The following is a 20,872-nucleotide window of genomic DNA, read 5'->3' as shown; positions in this document are numbered from 1 at the left end:
TTGATCTGCTAACTCCCAGTTGTTGCAAAACAAGGTTTATAGCGTGTTAGAGACAGAAGAAATGACATCCTTGATTAGCTAACAGCTTGACCCCATTGTCTTTCAAGTATGTACTTAGATGTTTTTATCTAAGTTGCTTATGAGTTGCTTCCCAGTTTGTTCTTCCCACAGCCTCTATTGAATTCAAGCATTATGGCATCTAATAAACATTCCACTCTGTCATTATAAATTATGCTGCAGTCTCAACATCTAGGTTACATATCGATATTCTTAGATGCTTACATAGTATGCTCCTACAGTATTCATAATCTATTACAGCTGATATCATCCAGGCTTAGGATCATGGGCCGGTGCATTTGAAACCTTCCTCCAGAGGCATAAGATAGCCCCATGGTGGAACTTTTAATAATATAGTGTTCCAGCAGTCTGACAACGCATGAAGTGTGTTTTTATGGTTAAAAGTATCACACATTTTGCAAACTACCTGCAAAAACAAAGATCAATCTCCTTGCAGCCTTTGGGACTCCCTAAAGGCCTACCTCTGAGAGCAAACTGTTTCTATCATCTCCAGCAAAAAGACATAAGTAACCACTAAAATAAACCATTTAGAACAAAAGCTTAAACACTTAGAGCTGGAACGTAATATGATAAATTCCCATGAAACTTATAAAATGTTAATGGAAACGAGACAAGAATTTAATGAGGCAATCATCCAATTTGAGTAGGACTACTGGTGACTCACAAAAACTCCAAGTAATGAATGGGATAATATTAACATTGAAAAGGTACTGTCCTAGCAATTTGGAAAAAAAAGAGAGGGAATCAGTCAAATTTATAAGGGATTCTAGTAAATTAGGAGAAGAGAAGTCAGAAAAGTCTGTCTGGGTATTAATGGCCCTCAGCACAGGGGGAAATAGGTATAGTCTTGTGGTTCAGTCCCTAGACAAGGTTATTGGAGATCTAGGTTCTGTTCTCAGCTTTCCCACATATCTGGGGCAAGCCAGTTAATCTCTCTCTCTCTCCTTCAGTTCTCCACTGTAAAGTGGGGATAATAATACTTCCTTTCTTTGTCTTTATTTTGATTGTGAGCTCTTTGGGGCAGGGGGAGAGAGAGACAGAGAGAGAGTGTGTGTGTATACACAGTGCTTAGCACAGTGGGGCCCATTTTCAGTTGGGACCGCTAGGAACTATTGTGATATAATTAATAACTCAAGATCAGAATGCTGATATAATCTAATCTATAATTAAATCAGTCATTGAATCATATACATCTCCCAGTTAATCTTCCTCTCCATCTCCTTTTTTTTTATCTTGAACCAAATAAAGTGAATTCAGAGTATTCAACTACCTTCAAGTCACTAAAAGTATGCTTTGTTTAATGCCAAAGAATGAGAAATGTAGCAGAAAAGAAAACCTATCATATCAGACCCTTCACCCACAAAATCTGCTTTCAAAATGAGGGGATTTTGTTTGTTTGTTTGTTTGATTGGTGGTTTGTTTTTTATTTTGTTTTATTGGTGTTTTGGATGGGGGGGGCAAGTGGTGGTTTATTGAACCAAAGCAAGAAAAATATGAACAGAAATCCCCTTTTTAAAAATAAGAGTAAGGAAGAAACAGCAGCTGTATCAGTAATAATATATCAGTCAAATGTGTTACTATGAAGATGCAATCTGGAGTAGACCTTGAGTACCAGCAATCGGATGAACTGTTTCTATCATTGGTAGAATTAACAGAAAATTACTATCCAATACAAAACACTTAAACTTCCAAGGGGAGAGAAATCAAGCTTCTAATTTAATATAATTTATTATAATTGCTGCAAAAGCTCCTACAGCATTTCTCGATTCCGTCAGGAAGTCCCAACACACTCTTAATTTGCAATTAATAGATGCACTTCTGTTTTTCTATATAGTCTGGCATTATCCGTTAATGAGTTGTATTAAGGGTTGTCATGCTCTCTAATTTTGCTTAAACCCTTTGAATTGTATAAGGCAGTTGCCATGCGGTGTCATCTATTATCCCATATGACCCTCTAATGATGTTAAATAAGGGCTATTTGAGTCCATTTTCTCCTCCAAATTTTAATGTCTTCTGATTTTTATCCACACCTGTCTCAAAGACTGTTGCTTACTCAACCTCAGTGCCCGAGTCTGCAGTGAAAGTATTAGGGTTGTTATCTTGGTGAATAGTTTTTTCCAGCTACTGGCAGATTATGGTGGTTGTTTTTACCAGAGAAACCTGCTTTTATCACAGCGCAAACACCAGGCACAACCAATATATTTTTCTCATTCACAATTTTTTTTAAATTACATTCTTTTTACTTAATTTTCTCTGTCAGTTGTTATGTTGTTTTACACATCTCCAATCTTGAATCCTTTTTTTAAGATAACTTTTTTTCTAGAGGAAGTTTAATATTGACTGTCACAAGCAGAATCTGGTTCTTAAAGCTGTAGCAAAGTTCTGTGTGAGAGCTTGGAAGATGACAAGTGTGCTCATCAGAAGGCTTGTTGAAGGTGGTATCTAACTGTACAGGGTTTGTTTTTTAACTAACTTTTTGGTTAGTTTAAATATTAATCTCTCTTGTAACAACTGGGCCCCATGTGTTAGATGAATTAAAGCAGGGACGTTGATTTAGACAGATTGATATTTTCTCCAAAAGACAAAGTTCTCAGGACTTGGAACAGCATTGTGAACTTTTTAATCTGTGGATCTCAAAGTATTCAACAGGCACTGATAACTCACAACATCCCCTGTGAGGTAATTATTATACTGTACTTATTTTACAGAGGGGTAAACTAAAGAACATAAAGATTTAAGTGACTTGCCCAAGATCAAAGCAAGTCAATAGCCTTATATTTCTTATTCCACATGTAGAGGAAACTTAAATACATAGGTGAAGAATGATGTTAAAAGAGGCCCGATCCTGCTCCCACTGAAGGCAGTGGCAAAACTTGTATTGACTTGAGTGGTGCAGAATTGGGTCTTAAGTGACTAATAGCCTGCCTTTGTGCTCTCTTTCATAAATTTCATTGGCCTTAGAGTATCATGCATAATAAAAGCTGTCATCTAAACTTAAAAATAACTGGGAACAAAAGCATCAGTTTGTGACATCTGTCTCCCATCTCTCTCTCCCTTTATTTCTTAGCCTTCTTCCCCATGTTGTACTGACCTGTCCTTTCAGCTAAGCAGGACTCATGTTCTTTCCTCCACTCAGTGACCAAATTTTCCAAATGAGCTGCATACAAACATATTCCAAATATAGGAGGGAAAAGCAGAATTTTTCCTCTGAGTATTCCTGAGTGTTTCTGTAAGCATTAAATGGGACGCACATCATGTTTTGGAAATTTTTGATCTAGTATAATTAATTTGTGGAATACCTTTTTAAACATGGGCAATGTGACAGGGTGCTGGCTGAAATTTTAAAGCTAAGGCAGCCTCTGCCACTGGAGCCCTAATTAAAGGGAGATTGGAGCCAGCTGAGTGAGCCTGTGGGGAGTGGGCCAATAGGGAGCAGCTGCTTGGCTTGTCAGGCAGGCCCTATAAAGGCTCACAGAAGGAGGAAGGAAGGGGGAGGAGTGACCTGCCTGAGAGGGAGAAGTTACAGCTACAGGTGAGCTGCCCCCTGTTAGTGGCTGGAGCTGTGTGGCTCCTGAACTTGGACTGTGTATGTAAAATAGATGGTGGGAACAGCCTGTGAACAAAGAACATTGGTGGGCGCAGGAAGCTGAGATCTGTGAGTGGTTTGTGGGGCAGAGGGCAGCAGCAGGAGAGGGTGGGGGCCTGTACCAATCTGCTACAGGCAAATTTTGCAATACTCTTGAAATGACCCATTTCAACTGCAGGGAGAAGAGTGATGCTCCTATGTATTTACACTGAACCCTTAACAATCCTTTAACGAAAATGGTGCTAGTGTCCACTTCTCATGTTTCTCCTGCAAATGCAGCACTGATCATGGATCTGTAAAAATGTGTCTGTATGCACGAAAATCCTGAGATCTACAAAATCTATCTAATTTTGACCAAATCCTAAGATGCGGAAAGGTCCCCTGCTGCCAAAAACAAACTTTCTAGGAAAACAAATTATTGCCTCAGTTATTCTTGCGTTTATCTGCTGTGTCCCATTTATTTAAATAATGAAAATGGTGCCTGGGGCAGTTGGACTTCTGGCCTTTTTGTTCTATTTATTTCACAATTTGGAGCCTGATCCTGTGGGAAGAAGAGCATTTCCTGTGAAGCCTTGAGCACCCTTATCTCGTGTTAAGTTCTGGAGCAGTTGTTTGTGTACAGCGCTTTAGGGATCAGGCCCTTACTAGACCTTGATCCTTGAGAGGCTTATGCACATATTTAACTTTCAGGACTAGAGTGGTCGCACTGAAGTCAAGTGCTTAAAGTTAAATATATGCATAAGTCTTTGCAGGATCAGAGCTTTAGTGTCTAGTGTCCTTCTGTCATGGATTTACAGGATCTCTGCTGTGCTCCAGCCTTTAGACAGTCGCCTTTAGTGTTCAAGGTCCCCAAGGAGTCACCCTTTTCCACAAGGAAGGAGATGCGGCCTCAAAACCTACAAGACTGAATCTCCCAGCTCCCGCACTCCTGATTTCTTGTTATGAGCTCTGAACTGCGAGTCTGACTGAGATGAACTCCTCTTCTAAGATTTCACCCTTCAGAGATCAATGCTCTTAGTCAGAATTTGCAGTGACACCAGGCAGCCTTTTTAAAATAGTGTAAGGTTGATTAGGCAACTGGAATACAGCATCAAGAAGTCCTTGGGTTAGCAAAGAGGAGCAAAGGTTCAGACAGATTTCAGAATGGTCAAAGCTAGGGCTCCACCAAGCCAAACTGTAGGAGCCATCTTGGTTCTTTTTCTTTGTGTCTTTACCAGCTGAGAGCCCTGTAATGCCAGTTCTTATCACAAGTCCCGGTCGTTGTCTTCCAGCTGCAAAACCATGCTGGGTTCACATGTTCCACATGCTTAAGCCTCCTGTCAATCATTCAATCCTCGGGGTTCCGGGTGTCTTTCTTGGATCCTCCTTTGATGTGTTGATTCCAGCAAGCCCTTGATGGCTCATTCCAGACCACCCCAGACAGTTCTGTGACACAAATGCCTCATATCTCCTGTTTTGTCCAAGAAACATTTTAACCTTTCTGCATCTAGGTAATAAAACCAAGCCAAATGGGTCAACTACCATGCATACCATTCATAAAAATATTAGATAATTTTCACTTTTTTCATACCTTGATTCAATTATATAACTTTAACACTATTTTAATTATGCTTCTGAAATCCCCAGTGTAAGAAACATATGGGTTAATTGCTGTAGGTTTCTAATGATACTCATGTTCGGAAAATTAGAAATAAGCGTTCTGGTTTAGCGAACGTGCCTTGCTTCTGAGTTTGATTTCATGACTACTTTCCTGTGGTCTTGAATATATACTATGACTGTAAACACCATTTGAATGTATCTAACATAACTAGGCTTAGATTTTCAGAAATATTTTTAAGAGCAAACCTTAAATATACAAAGCTATTCTTTTCTCCATTTCCATTTACCTCTTTTGCAGTTAAGCTCCCATTTACCTTTCCGAAATTTTTGCTTCAAATTTTTTTTTTCCTAGAAAAGAAACACACTTGATTACATTCCTCTTCTTTCTTTTTCCTCTCCCTTCCTCTGTCCCAATTTATATTCTTCTCGTTTGCTTCCCCTCTTCAAACAATACTGTTTTCTCTGGAGATCCTGTTATTTGTCATCCTGTTATTTTGACCAGTGCTCTCGTTTTTGCTACACAGCTGCTTATCTTTTTATTTTATTTGCTTTCAATTTTTTTAGCAACACTACTAGGAGGTTAGCTGGGGGGTCACAGTACAGAGGACATTGGGGTCCAGAGGTCTATTAGGAAACAGGAAGTACAATTTTTATTTTTCCTCCTGTTGCAGAGATGTTGCAAACTCTGATCCTGCAGTCCTGTACTCAAGTGAATAATTTCTATTTGTGTTGATAATCCCAATGAAGCCAGCGGAGCCTGACTGTGCACAAGAAGTTGTAGAATTGGGTCCTTAGCTTTAGAGCCAAAAAAGTTGATTTTGCCTTTAAAATTCATACCAACAGAAGAAGCTTGGGTTGTGTTAGTTCACTGAACAATGATGTAATTCAGTGAGTTAGTCATATACTTAAAGGTTCATTAAAGCATGTAAACTTTTCATCAATTACATGTAAATGTAAACTTTAGGCAAATTATGTTTTGTAGAATTGTTTTGCCTGTTTGTTTTTTAAATGTCAAATATATTGTAATGTAATTTATGAAGATGTGTCTTCAAGTATCACCATGAACACTTACAGGGATGCTTACTGTTGACAGCATATGGCATCACCTATGAATTATGCAGTCGGCATATGGAGAATGGAGACAGCCTAAGGAAGTGATTAGACCTGTTATCATAGCAATTGTTGTACTTTACTTTCACGTGACTGGATAAAACGCAGGTTTACTCAAGATTATTGCTTCCAAATGCAATATATTAACAATGCATATATATTTAATGATTGGTAGATAATGTAGTATTTTCAGTCAGCTTTTAGTTTTGGCTACAAACTTTGTTCATTGAGAGGCTGGGATTTCTATTAATAATTAAACACTATTTTTAAAGTGACTACAGCTTTTTTGGTGAAAAGCAGTGGGATAAAAAGAGAGTTTTTAATTTTTTTGTAAATCTGTTTCATTTTAAAACATAAATTATATTCTAGCAAAAACCACTCTCCAGATGGGTGACTTTTAATCAAACAAGTGTGCATTTACTGATTTCTATTTTTCATTGTCTACAGGTACTAAATATTATTAAAACCAGGTTTTCACATAGAATAAAAGAGAATTTTAAATTACTCCTTCACTTCACAAATAGGATCAGTCTTTTCTTTAGTGAAAATTCAACCAAAGTGTTATAAACTATTAGAATTTAATTCTGCATTTTGCTAAGGGTTGAACTTAGACCTATGTGAGTGAATGGATAGTGAGGAATGCAAAGACATACATTTAACTAAAACCTTGAATCCAGTTCTCATTATTACCTGATGCATTCCATGTTTTTTTTTTTTCTAGGCAGAACTAGTTGTTTACAGTGAAGCCCAACCACAGTGCTTTTCTGTAATCATACAATCATCTCTTGGCAACTGGGCATACCTGACACTTGGGCTAGCGTATGGGGATCAACTTTGAATGATTTTGCGATCTCTAAAGCTTAAATTATCATTTAAAAATAGCGACATAGATTTAAATTTTAAAAAGTCAAAAAGTGTGTTGTAATGGTGAGAAACCTCTCGAAAACAGTTAACGTGAATTATTTGATGATCAGAAAACAGAAAAGCAAAGGCTGAAGGAAGAAAGGAAAACCGAAAAACTCCATAAAACTCACCTCATTGCCTTGGGGTTTGTTGCCAGGCTGCTGTGTGTATCTCAGATAATAGAAACTTCTTCACCAGATGATGATGATAGATGAAAGCATACCTCAGATGCACCTTGGCTCTTTGGGTGCATTGCCTACTTTTCTAGGATAGGGCTGTTGTGTTAAGTCTTCCCAGCTGACTGCTAGCTATGTATGTTCTATGACCTCTTAATTTGAAACATTTCCCTTTGCATTTTCTACTAACTAACCTCTTAGTAGGTGCTATATGCTGCTAATTAACTGATCCAAAAACATTACTGCACGTTAACTTGACTATTTCTGCCAATGTTAGATATTAGACATTTAAATCTGTCTAAAAGTACTTTGGCTTGAAAACTGTAAATTACCTTAATTTTGTGTTATCTAGCCTGTATGCACTGCACATCCACAAAACCATCAAGAGATTTCTGCATTGTTGAGTAGGATCCCATGGTTTTATCTTTCATTAAATAGTTTGGCTGCATCATATAGCAGCTTTCATAATGGAGAATTCCCAAATGCTTCACAAACTTTATATGCAGAAGCACCATTGAATTTGGGACAAAAGATTGAAATCTTAGAATTCTTCACACAATGAAACATTCCAAAAATATTTAGTTTGGCTTTGATAAAGCTGAAATGTTTGTTTCAACATTTTTATATTATATTACAATATATTTATAATCATATAAGTCAAAACAATAAAGTCAAAACAAAATGATTCAATAATTTCCTGTGAAAATGTCAGTGAAATCGATTTCCCATGAAACATGTTGACTTTGTTGATTCAGAGTTTTCTGAAGGAAAACTCTTCCTTCAAAAATCTTTCAACCAGCTCTAGTTCCATATCACGCTCAAGACAGTTCCATTGTAATGGGACTTGCCCAGTAACTGCCCTGAAGCATGGGGGTCTTCTGAAAAATTGTTCTTTTTAAATGGCACATTCTTATTCAACAGATCTGTTTTCTGCTTGCTTTCCCTCATTTCAGCTCACTTTAACGACACAGATAAGCTTTTACTGCTTTTTTAGTCGGGCACAGCCAACAGGTATGAGGGTGTGAGCATGGATACTATTCTATCAGTGCGTCATTAACAGAATTATTTACCAAGATACAATCAGATATACCTGTGCAAACAAATTGAAGGTAATGGGGGTAACATAAGTGTCACTGAGGGCCTAATTTGAAGGCAATGGGATTGCAGAGATGTACCTGAGGGGCTAATTTGGCCTGAAAAAAGTTTTATTACTAGGAATAATGCATGACTTAGTTTCCAAGTTGCTTCTCAGAGCCCAGGCTGAATTTGCAGGGCTCAATTAAAAAACATGTTTTTACTTGTAAATTGAACACCATTGATATGGAAACTGTTTGTTTGAGAGACAATAAACATGGAATTCTACAATGCCATTTTTAGAGGTACTTTTCAGACTAGAACCACACTAAGAATTCTATTCCAGTGATCAGAGCCATATAGCCTGCTTGACTGTCCCATCACTTGAGCATTAGTGCTAGAGTAAAAAACCAGGCACTGCTAATGGAGGAATTATTCAGTAACTTGCAAAAGGGCTTCAAATATTAGGAGATAAACCAGATAGGATCAGGAATTGCCTGGACTAGCAAAAAGGAAAGTGACACGTGTATTTGTGGATAAGGGCTGCATGAGTAGCACTGAGATAAATTAAAAGGGCCCGGGCATGGTGATAGGAAACAAAAGAAAAAGAGCTGTGAGTGGTGGAAAGAAGAAAAAGGGAGATGAGAATGTATTGGGAAGTAGGGGAGCAGAGTTTGCATTGTAACTAAGTGTGCAGTTGTGTTGGCATTTTTCTAAAATTTTACACTCTGTGTCCTTTACCTCTTGAGTTCTAGAACACCAAAATAGTAGCTTTAATTAAAAAAACAAAAAAAACCTTTTGCAAAGTAGCTTCACGATTTTCTATTAAAATGCGGTAATTGTACTGAACTTTTCAAATTGATTATCAAGCTTCAGGATGACGGTTTGAATAATGAACTTTATTTGTAGACAGGAAATTGGCTTTAACTGTGGCTTTTCAGCCTGCTAATGTATGTGTCCACTCCTTTTGGGGACTGGAGAGTGTTTATCAAATAAGCAACCATAATTTAAAAACAAACAACCCCCCTACTCACACTGCCTTCGCCCTACCATTTAAAAGCATGGTTTAAAAATTTTAGAGTTCAAATTTTAGTCTCACTGTCAATGATGTACAAAACATTCAAATCTTTCTTCTTGGAATCTTCAAAGATGAGAGTTATTAACTATAAACTTATCATGAATGCAGATGGGTTGACATTTTCCCATGTGTGGTTAAAAGCTTTTCATACTTTCAAAAAAAAATTCTGTAATTGTTGACTTCTTGTTTTCATATATTAGCATTTTTTCCTTTCATGACAGAAACTCTCAATGTATCCTCCATGGTAGTTTTTATTTCACCTGCTAGTCCCAGCTGCTGAGAGTAGAGGTAGACAGTTATTGAGTTCTATTGCTTTTGAATTAGACAATAGGCTGCTTGAGACTCAGCTGATGTTTGTTTTGCAGACTAAAAGGAGCATTGCATATAGTTTCTTCTCTCCATCTCAGATGCAGATGTCTGGTTCTGGAATTCACATATGCAGACTTTCCAATACCTAGAACAAAATGCTTTTCCTGCTCGTTTTAGGAGGAAATTATTAGAAGACCTGCTATAGATTTTTGAGAGATTATTTAAAAGTAATAGAAATATTAAAGATAATTGCTAGTGTTTTGCATATGATTTCTATACAGGAACTGTCCATTCCTGGATTTCCTCCACCTTTAGATGATGTCCTTTGTGCCTACTGTACTTTTGCTGAGGTGTGGGAGGGGGATGTTAAATAGATATATAATTGGGACATGGCTTTGGGGAGGTGACTTTTGTGGATATAGCTCCCCTTTCACCCACAACTACTCCTGTTTGTTCTGTCACACATCAATGGCATAGGGGTTGCTACTTTTGCTTTGGGCCCTAATTAAAAAAAACCACTTAAACTTGTGCTTAAGCTTGTGCTTAAGTCCATTTCTATTCAGGAAAGCATTGCCTACTGTGTGATCTCATACCAGTCATTTAGCCTGTGTATACCTCAGTTTCACTTTGTACATTATGGAGATAAAGATACTTGCTCTTTTTGTAAAGCACTTTGAGCTTTATGGATGAAAAGTGTATAAGAGCTAGGTGGTATTATTGACTGTAATGGACTTGAACATGTGCTTAAGTACTTTCATGTATAAGGGATGCTTTCCTGAATTTGGGGGCCTCACAAGTCAAGCACCTCCAGCTTCTCAGCTACATTGGTTAGAACCTTACCTCCCCTTCAGTTACAGGGGAGTGGAGAACACTAGTAGCAACAGAATGGAATCTGGAGGGAAGGGGAATCTTGCAGAGAATCATCAGTTTATTTAGCACAGTAATCTCTGTACTGGCCTAGGCCCCTTGTGACTGAGTTTATTAGGGTCAGGTGAATGAACAAAGATCCTTTTGACCTTCTCAACACCTCCAAACTCCCTTCAGAATACATGGGGAGGGGGAAGTGCATCTCCCTGTCCCCTCTCCTCCCCATGGTGTGGTGAGAGTGAGAAAAGAGACTCCATTGTCTCCCTGTTCCTTCTTGACAATGTGAGGGCAGGAATAGATGAGATGAGGATGTTTTCTCCCACCACCATCCATCGCCATTTGCATCTGGAACTCTCACAAGAGAGAAATGCCTATTTCCCTCACATAAGGAAATGGGGAGGCAAAAGTTACATGCTGCTGTCAGAAAAAGGAGATTCCCACACTCCATTTCAGAGAGAAGAGTAAGCGCAATGGTGTGGGGGATTTGAGAGTAGAAATGAAAAAGGTGCACTAGGGAGAGTGCACAACCCAAGAAATGTATGAAGGAACGAATGTGGGAGTGGGAGAGGGAATGCTGAAGTCAAAGCACTACTGCAAACAAGGTGTCTGCACACCCTGGTGCTTTAACTGCGGTGTGGTCTAGAAATGCCCTAAGCAGACTTAGATAGTACAGTGACATCAACACCAGCAGCTGATCTACATTAATGTTATAACTGTTACTGCCAACAGCAGTGATCCACAGGGGGCAGAAGGATAAAAAGATTAGGGGAAAAAAATAACCTCTCCTGGTTTGCCTGCTTTGTGCTTTTGATAGCACTTTGCCTACCACCATGATCCCATATAGCTTGTTCCTGTTGTTTTTGTTTTTACGGGTCTATCATACAGCAACAGATTTGTTTTATTTTAAGTAGGAAAATGTGAGTGTAAAGTCACAGAAATTGGCTGGGGCAAGTGTAGCACATGATATTACTTGTGACATTTTTGGAGACTGTCTGGAAGTCAAATTAATGGTGTGTCTTTAAGGTCCTGAGTGATCAAAATTTAGCTTGCCGCCACCCTGATGAGAAAAAGAAGAGAACTTGCAGTGTTTCAGGATTCTGAAGGAGCATTTGATTCTCCCATAGTTATTCATAGCAGATCCAACTCTTTGCAGGGTTCTTTTGCATTTATCTATTTGTGGATGTAAGTTATCTTAACTTTTTATGGCTTTTATACTATATTGTAGTTCCTTTCTCCTGAGACAAATCCTTGTTTTTTTTCTGTGGTGACATTTTGTGCTACAGCATTTCTTCTTCTGATGTATTTGCTTTCTAATTTAAGCCTCCCTCCCCCTTTTGAATAAAGAGAGAGCTGTTCATTTTTGAAATTTCTGTCACATATTTTCTTGGCCAAAGACTTTCTGAGAGTTCTTAGTTTTTCTTTTTTTCCTTTTTGTGAGCAGTCTCTATAATGGTGTCTACACTGAAAGCCACAGTGGGTCTAATCAACTGTATGTGATGGGTATATTCTCTTTCGGAGCTCTTGTTTCAATGACTTTTCTTGGTCAACCAGAATGCTTTGTGTTATATCTGTCTAGATATTTTGAGTGAAATTTGTGCCTTTGTTGGGGTGAGTAGTAAGGAAAGTGTTGCCAATTTCATCTGAGTTACAAGAGGCATCTTGCTGCTGCTGCTGCAGCTGCTGCTGGACAGGTTGACTCAAGCCAGGTAGCTTCAGTGCATAATAAGGAGGCATATTGCTGCTGCTTTGAAAAGGAGCAATATCTCTCTCTGTCTAGCATATGTACATTAGCCAGTTGAGGACCTGGTGAGACTCATAGTTGGCAAATTGCTTTTGGTGCATAAGCCAGAGTAGTAGCCAGTCCTTCCTGAATATACTACTTCTGAGCAATAGCTAGGAATCGTACAACCCTGCTGACTGGGGAATTAGGGGTCAAATCCTGTACCTGTACTGCCTCTTTTTTTCCCTCCATTAAAATAACCAACTCTAAAGGATAAAGTACTTCATTTTCCTCACAAGTGAATAACATCCTGACAGATTTTTCACCTCCCTATCCCAAACTCAAGACATCCTAAGAGACAAACTCATAAAATACTCTTTCCACCTTCCTTCTCTGAGATGCACTGACTTCATATGCATTTCCATGGTAGTTAATCATAACTATAGCTATCTATATGCTCTAGGGGCTGCAGTCTAGCACCCGGTGCCAAAATTCCTTTCCTTTAGAGCACAGTTTAATTCCATGCATCTTTGGAACATCTGCCAGTAAACCAAGCACATTGAATTATAGGCTTGTCCACAGCAAAGCTGAACTAAAATCCTTACACAGGAAACAAGATTAGACAGGAGGTAGTGTGTGCCATCAGGAACAGCTGTAGCACAGATCTTTTCTGGGAGACAAATGGCTGCCATGTTACATCATTGTACCATTTTTTGGTCCCCTCTTTAAAGATAATAGGATTAGGAGGTGGGGGTGTCCATATGTGGTCAACTTCTTTCCACTTCTCTTCCTCCTCCCCAACTAAGACCCTCTCCTCCCACATTCACATTGCTATAGAGATTAGATTGCTCCTGTCGGTTGCCCATGGCAACATGGAACTTCCTTCCCTCCTCCTAGGAAAACATCCCATTTTATTTCTCATCTTTGTCTGGTGACTGGCAGTGGTAGTGTTTATTCATGGGTATGGGTGGAGGGCAACTTTTAAGTGTTTGGGGCCTTGGATTTCAGTTCTCATTTCCTCCTCGCCTCTTGTTGTGTTTTCAGCATTGGGGCAAACGTAATTTTCTCTGTGAAAATCAAATAGTCCATTCCCTAAATTATTCATTGTCACTTAGCCTGTAGTATTCTGTTTATAATACTTTACACTTAAACTCAAATGTTTGATAACGTTCACTGTACCTTAACTGCCAACAGTAATGGAAATCATCCCAGCCTTATATGATTTGAATTGGAAGACAGTGAGCCCTGGCATTAGTATTATTATATTTGCCAGGGCCTTAGTATATCGTTTGTTGGGAAATATATTTTAATGAATGCCACAGTGCCTGCCTACCATATGGATCTTTGAGAAATATGACAGCACCTTTTCCAGCCACAAAGAGAAATAATGGAACATTTGATCAAATTGAACATGAATCGTATAGGGAGAATAAACATTTTCTCATCCCTTTTTATTTTGCATGTGAACCAGAATATAAATTACTTTAGAATGAGCCTCACCCCTGTGCCAGTGCACCTGTATGCAATTCATTTTTCTTTGTTAATCGTGTGTGCAGTACTGGTATATTTCTGATTGCCTGCTCTATTCCAGGGAGAAGATGGTAAATGTTGCTATTTGCAATCAATGTGCCCTTTCAGATTCTAAATATATTTGTCAACAGAAAATAGACAGTGCATCGACTAGTCATTGTCAAAGGAAGTTTGTTTATTATGGATGTTAATTTGCATGACTTGTTCACGCAGATAATTTCCTCTTTAATTCCAGTTAGTTGTAGTAGTAATTCATGTAGCCACTAGAAAATTGTAGTATATTTTGCTATATACTGTAAGAACATAGACATGTAGGGTTGGAAGGGACCTTCAGAGGTCATCTCATCCAGCAAGCTGCACTGAGGCAGGACCAAGTAAACTTAGACCATAACCCGGTGGTTCCCAACCCATGGCCTGGGAGCCAAAAGTGGCTCACGGGGACTATCAAAGTGGCCTGCTGCTTCCCTCCCACTGGCTGCAGACAGGAGCCATTGCCTAAGGACTCAGGTGGAAGCATGTTGCCATGGGGCTACAAGACCAGTGCAGGTTACTTGCTGCAGGCAAGGGGATGGGAGATCAGTGCTCCCCTCCCCCAGCTCCAGCAGAGAGCAAAGCGCTCTGCCTGGGTCCCTAGGTGTTGGGGTCCCTGCTGGAGCCAGAGAGAGGGAGCATTGATCTCCCATCCCCCTGGCTACAGAAAGGAGCCGCTGCCTAGGGACTCAGGTGGAGCACCCAGGGCTATAGGACATGTGCAATTTCCCTGCTACAGCCAGAGGGATGGGAGATCAGCAAGGAGGCAGCTTCCTCGCTGAACTTCTTCCGTCTGGCTGCAGGGGGGAGGGCTGCTGGTGAAGCAGCCAGGACCCATCATGTTTGAGATGGGGCGGGACTCTCAAAATCAGTGCCTTCCAGTTTGGCCTGCACTTAGCAGGCCACCCACCATGATTTAGCTGCCAGGCTATGTACTTCAGTGTGTAGTGACAGTCACTCACCTACACTAGTGCTTTGTCTATGAGTGTGAGACATATTGAGTAATTTGAGGTGTAAAATACTGAATGTAAAAATGAGCACAGTAGCATCAAAATGTTTACTTTATATATGTAATGATTTGTAGTTCTTAATGGTGTATATATCGATACATTTTTTTATGAGTTGGTAGACTGGTGGCCCTTCAGGGTTATAAAAATTATATTTGTGGCCCTCGAGCCAAAAAGGTTGGGAACCACTGCCATAACCTGTTCTTAAAAACTTTCATTGCTAAGTTCATAACCTCCCTTGAAAGCCTATTCTTGAGCTTAATTACACTTAGTTAGAAATTTTTTTCTAATATCTAATCTAAATCTCCCTTGCTGCACATTAAGCTGATTACTGCTTGTTCTACCTTTAGCTGATATGGAGAATAACTGCTCACTGTCCTCTATCACAGCCCTTAACATATATGAAGACTGTTACCAGGACACCCATCTGTCTTATTTTCTCAAGACTTAACATGGCCAGTTTCTTTAACCTTTCCTCATAGGTCAGGTTTTCTAAACCTTTTATCATTTTTGTTGCTCTCCTCTGGACTCTCTCCAGTTTGCCCTCATCTCTCCTAAAGTGTAGCACCCCGGAACTGGACACAGTACTCCAGCTGAGGCCTTTGCAGTTCTGAGTAGAGCAGGACAATTATGTCTTGGGTTTTACATTTGACACTCCTGTTAATACAGCCCAGAATGATATTAACCTTTTTCATAGCTGCATCACATTATTAACTCATATTCAATTCTTTAATCTGTTCTTTCCCTGTCTTGGTTTGCATTCTTTCTCCCTTGTTGTTAACATTAATTGTTTTGAAAATCTGGTCACAATTAACCATTTTAAAATTAACCATTTTAGTGAAGACTGAAGCAAAATCAGTCATTAAATACCTTAGACTTCTTGATGTCATCAGTTATTAGCTCTTTTCCCCCACTGAGTAGAGGATCTGTACGTTTCATTGTCTTTTCTTGTTCCTAATGCATTTAAAGAACCTGTTCACATTCTTTTTTATGTCCCTTGCTAGGTGTAACTCATTTTTTGCCTTATCCTTTCTGATTTTGTCCCTATATGTTTATGCTATGGTTTTGTCCATGTTTCTACTTTTTGTATGATTCCTTTTGATTATCAGATCATTAAAGAACTCCTGATGGAGCCATATTGGCCTCTTACTATTCTTCCTATCTTTCCTCTTCATCAGGATAGGTGGCAGTTGTGCCCTTCATATATTGTCTTCTTGAGATACTGCCAGCTCTCCATACCTCCTTTATCCCTTTAGATTTTCTTCCTGTGGCACCTTGCCTGTCAGTTTTCTGAGTTTGTTAAAGTCAGCTTTTTTTTTAAGTCCATTGTCCTTATTCTGTTGCTCTCACTCCTTTCTTTCCCTAGAATCATGAAATCTATCATTTAATCTTGACTCTCACCCAAATTGTCTTCCACTTTCAGATTCACAACCAATTTCTCCCTTTTGGTCAGAATCAAGTCTACAATGGCTGTCACAGTGGTTACTTCCTTCACTTTCTGAAACAAAAAGTTTTCTCCCAATACATTCTAAGGACTTAATGGGCATTTTATGTTTTGCTGTATTACTTTTCCAACAGACGTCTGTGTAGTTAAAGTCCCCCATTACTACCAGGTCTCGTGTTTTTTATATTTCTGTTGTTTGTTCTAGGAATGCCTCGTCCACCTTCTCTTCCTGATTTGGTGGTCTGTAGTAGTCCATACGTTGTTTTTCCCCCCTTTATCTTTACCGAGAGACTTTCAGTTGGTCTGCCTCTCACCTCCTTCTGGACCTCAGGACTAGTGTGTATATTCTGATGTACGATGCAACGCTTCCTTCCTTTTTTTCCCTGCCTGTCCTTCCTGCAGAAGTTGTACTCCTCTATACCAATGTTCCAATCATGAGATTTATCCAACCAAGTCTCTGATGCCAATTAAGTAATAATATAGTTTGTTTATAGTTTATCTACACACAAATGTAGTTCCAGTTCTTCTTGTATATTCCTCATACTCCTTGCATTTGTGTGTAGATATCTAGATGTTGAGTACATTCCCCACTGATTTCACTCTTGCTGCTCTGTTACCCTATTGTAATTTTTCATTCCCTCCTCCATTCCCCGAAATATCTAGACCTCTGAAGATTGCCTTTATTTATGCTTGCCTGTGAACTTTTGTCATCTGTCCCCTTTGAATCTAGTTTAAAGGCTTCCTCACTATATTGGGCAAAGTTTAGCCTTTATATCTCTTTTTCTGTCTCTTTTTTGAGAAAAGCTATAAATGTGTTCTGAGACTTCAGTACACTTAAATATCATAGTGATAGGCCCAGTTTAAATATCTAGAGAGAGCATTTCTTTCAGTGTATGGTGTGTGCGGAGGTTATCAATTTATCCTGATAATTTTAAACTCCATGTGTACAAAATATTTGACATTGCCATTCTGCAGTATGAATCAAAGCTGTGCATAGTGGCGGACATCACTCTTGACTGCGTAAAACAGCGTAGCTTCTTCCATGCTTCTTAATTTCAAAATGTTATTAGTAAATCAGAGATTGCTATCAACCATGTTAGATATGATGGCTGCTAGGTGGTTCTCTATACCGTTTCATCTCTCCTCCCTCTTAAAGAATTTGTTTGTTGATCCTTGATTTCAAAAGGCTAAAACATCTGTCAAGATGATCCCCCTTCCCCCCCCCCCATTGCTGACTTATTATCACTTTAGAAAGTTGCTTTGCCTCCTTAGTATGATTAGAGTTCAAACACTAAGTTGCAAGAAGGCCACATCCTTTAATGGAAAAGACATTTCAGAAAAGAATCCTATAAAATTTCATTAGTTTGCTATTACTGACCATTAATAACATGCCTAGAGCGCTTTGTCATGAAGTAATGCTCCTCTGATTCAAATTGTATTCTATATTAAAAATCAAACACTACTGAAGTAGGAAAATTTTGGTTTAGATTTCATAATGGAACTGAATGATTACATTAAAATGCAGTTTACATAATAAAACTTTGCCCCTTTCTGTGACACCGTTTATTCTAAAGATCTTTAAAATTTTGCAAGGGCGGAGGGGATAACTATCATTGCCCCACTGCAGTTGCAAGGCCACTGAAAACTGATTCACAGACAGAGAGAAAGTGACTTGGCCCAAGGTCACAAACGCAGTCAGTGGCAGAGCTGGGAACAATAAAACCTAGATCCCTGAGTACCAATTCAATTCCCTTTCTCCAACCTCAGCCATGCAGCCTCCCCTTGAAAACTGTTTATGCTTTGCTTGAAGCCAGGGAATTCTTTTTAATATGTGAGAGGAAACATAACCACCTTTTTATATGAAACTTTTGTTACGGGAGTGCTATATAAAGAGAGAGAGAGAGAGAGAGAAATGTGCCTATGTAGATAATTAGATAATGCAAAGATCACTATCTGCTGGCACATACAAATACACGGTATTGCCCGTAAGATAGTACATTCAATACAGTAGTTAAGCCCTTCAAATGGCTTTCTGAGTCCTGCTCTGAAAATACACAACTATATCTTTGCATAAAGCTGTAGCTCTGTGTTACTGACCTGATCTCTGCATCACATATTTTTAAGTAATAAACAGTAGCTGAGATACTTTACTGCCACAAGTTTGAAAAGAAATGCCCAAAAATTTTAGTAATTTGTTCTACATCATTTCCAAAGGACTAGAATAGTGAAAGGAGACAAGAAACCTCATGGTTTAATCAGCCAATTTTTCTATGCTCTTCTGCTACTCCAAAATGTTTCTTTTGTCACTGCCTGTAATGGAGCAAATGATTTCCTCCCCCCACCCTATTTTTGAAAACATATGGGAGCTGAGAAGGGAGCATATGGGTGTTAAGTAAAACATACTGGTGCAGTAAAAGAGAGAGAGAGGAGTGCAGTACAAGTCAGTATGTTTTAGAGGCCTGTCTAGTTGTTATGTAAATATAGGGTGAAGGGATTTCTTTTTTCATCGGTGCTTTTCTTCAGCACTGTCTTTTGTCTACCAGTTTTCTCCTCCCCACACCCAAAAAGGTTTGCTTAAAGATCTTCACTCTTTGCTGTGCTACTGGTTTATTTCAGAAGCTGCTCTGGTTTCTCACTCCATAGTGGAGGACCCATGCTGGGGGCTAGTCTGAGGTGGGAGTCATAGTGTTGCAAATCACCCACCAACTCCATTCTGCAAAGAGATCCAAAGCTGGCCAAGGCATTTCTAAAGTAGCTGTGGATTCAGTTTGGATCCCATGAGCCTCTACTTCAAATTAAAACTGCCCTTTCCTAGTGGAACCTCTAGGGAGGGCAAGTGCTAGTTCAAACACCTTTTGCAACCTGCTTTGGAGTAGATAGTCATGGAGTTCAAGGCCAGAAGGGATCACCAGATCATCTAGTCTGAGCCTCCAGCATATCATAGGCTACTAAACAACACCCAGCCACTTCCACACTAAGGCCAATATCCAGAACTAGGCGAAAGTATTACAGATCTCAGGGAGACTAAACCATTGTGTGCAACAGGCAGAGAACAGGAGGGACTGAGGTGCACCTGCAGTGGCAAGGAATTGATTTAGTGAGATATGCCTGGATGATCCTAGCAAGTGACCCATGCCCCGTGCTGCCCAGGAAGGTGATGCCTCTTATGGTGCTGCAGGGTGCAGATTACAGTATCTGTGCTAGTCGGGGGTGAAGTTAGCACAGGGAGGAGGAGGATATTTGGTACTGTATGAGAACAGCTGCCAGGCTGTGTACTCTTGCATAGCTAAAGTGTGTGCAAATGTAGACTGAGTGTCTGCAATTGAATGTGTGCTGAGTGACAGCATAAGGAACAAAGAGAAGATATTTTTCATTCTGTGAACAAACATTCATAACTGAAAGTGCCCTGCAGGAGGCTGAGACTCATGAAAGTGATAAGTTTTTAAAAACTTTTAATTCCTGGCACTGCATATGTACCTCTTTCTAGCTTCATCTCCTCCTGTGACATTTGTAGATAAGTCATTGGGGGTTTTTTGGAAGGGAGGGGGCTGGCAGTAGTAATTTGTGCTTTCCTGGAAGTTTAAACAGAATTCTACAGCTTTTATGTAATAATTGGGGCTGATGAAAAATCCAATTTCCATCCCACAGGAAATTCCATTATTTCAACATTTGTTTTCATCTTGAATTGGGATGAACAGTCAAAATGTTGAAATTCTCCGCAGAATGGAAAGTTCCTTTAAAAAAAAAAATTGACTCGGAAATGTCAAAATATTTTGTTTCAATATTTTCAATGAAAACTAAACATTTAGAAGTTTTTTAATTGAAATGTTTTGTTTTTCACTTGTTGAACTGAATTCAGATGTTTTGTTTTGCTTCAGTTTAACACTTAACTCTATACTCCTGAATTGTCCACAGTGCCTCCCCTCCAAGAGCTGGGCTCCCTGACTGGACTACATCTCCCATGGTGCACTGCAGTCTCCCTTCTGATTCACTCTATACAGTCAATCAAGTCAGCTCTGTGTAATCTGACTGGACAGCCTGGCCCATAGAGGAAACTGGGATCGTGAGACCTGAATTACAATTTTCATTAGGAATTGTGGCAGCTCAGGCAGATACAGATTAATACTGACCAAGAACAAACTATTTCCTTTTTGTTTTTTCCAGCAGAAAATGAAATTTTTTGTTATAGTAATTTTAGATAGAAGTTGATAGTTACTCAAGGAGCTAAATATTTTAAAGATATTTATAACTCAGATGAGTTGACAAGCATCTTCAATGATCCTTCCCATATGTTCCTTCATTACATGTTCTGCACTAATTCTTAATGGCTTTTCCACACAATGTCAGGAGCTCAAGCAGCT

General features: G+C 39.1%; 1 protein-coding gene across 4 annotated transcripts in view; it reads left to right on the top strand.

The window, feature by feature from the left end:
- Positions 1-20,872, top strand: part of SRGAP1 (SLIT-ROBO Rho GTPase activating protein 1) — a 206,018-nt gene that overhangs the window by 58,271 nt on the left and 126,875 nt on the right. The window contains exon 1 of one of the 4 annotated variants that reach the window (XM_067564111.1): positions 3,598-3,610. The exons of the other annotated variants lie outside the window; for them this stretch is intronic. The gene's annotated coding sequence lies outside the window, so the exon portion shown is untranslated. Of the gene's footprint in view, positions 1-3,597; positions 3,611-20,872 lie in introns of those variants that run through there. 4 annotated transcript variants of the gene reach the window in all.

The sequence above is a fragment of the Emydura macquarii genome, unplaced genomic scaffold, assembly GCF_026122565.2.
Source record: "Emydura macquarii macquarii isolate MOO-44397 ecotype Brisbane River unplaced genomic scaffold, CSIRO-AGI_Emac_v2 contig_2636, whole genome shotgun sequence".
Lineage (NCBI taxonomy): Eukaryota > Metazoa > Chordata > Testudines > Chelidae > Emydura > Emydura macquarii.
This window is presented reverse-complemented; position numbering and strand designations above follow the sequence as displayed.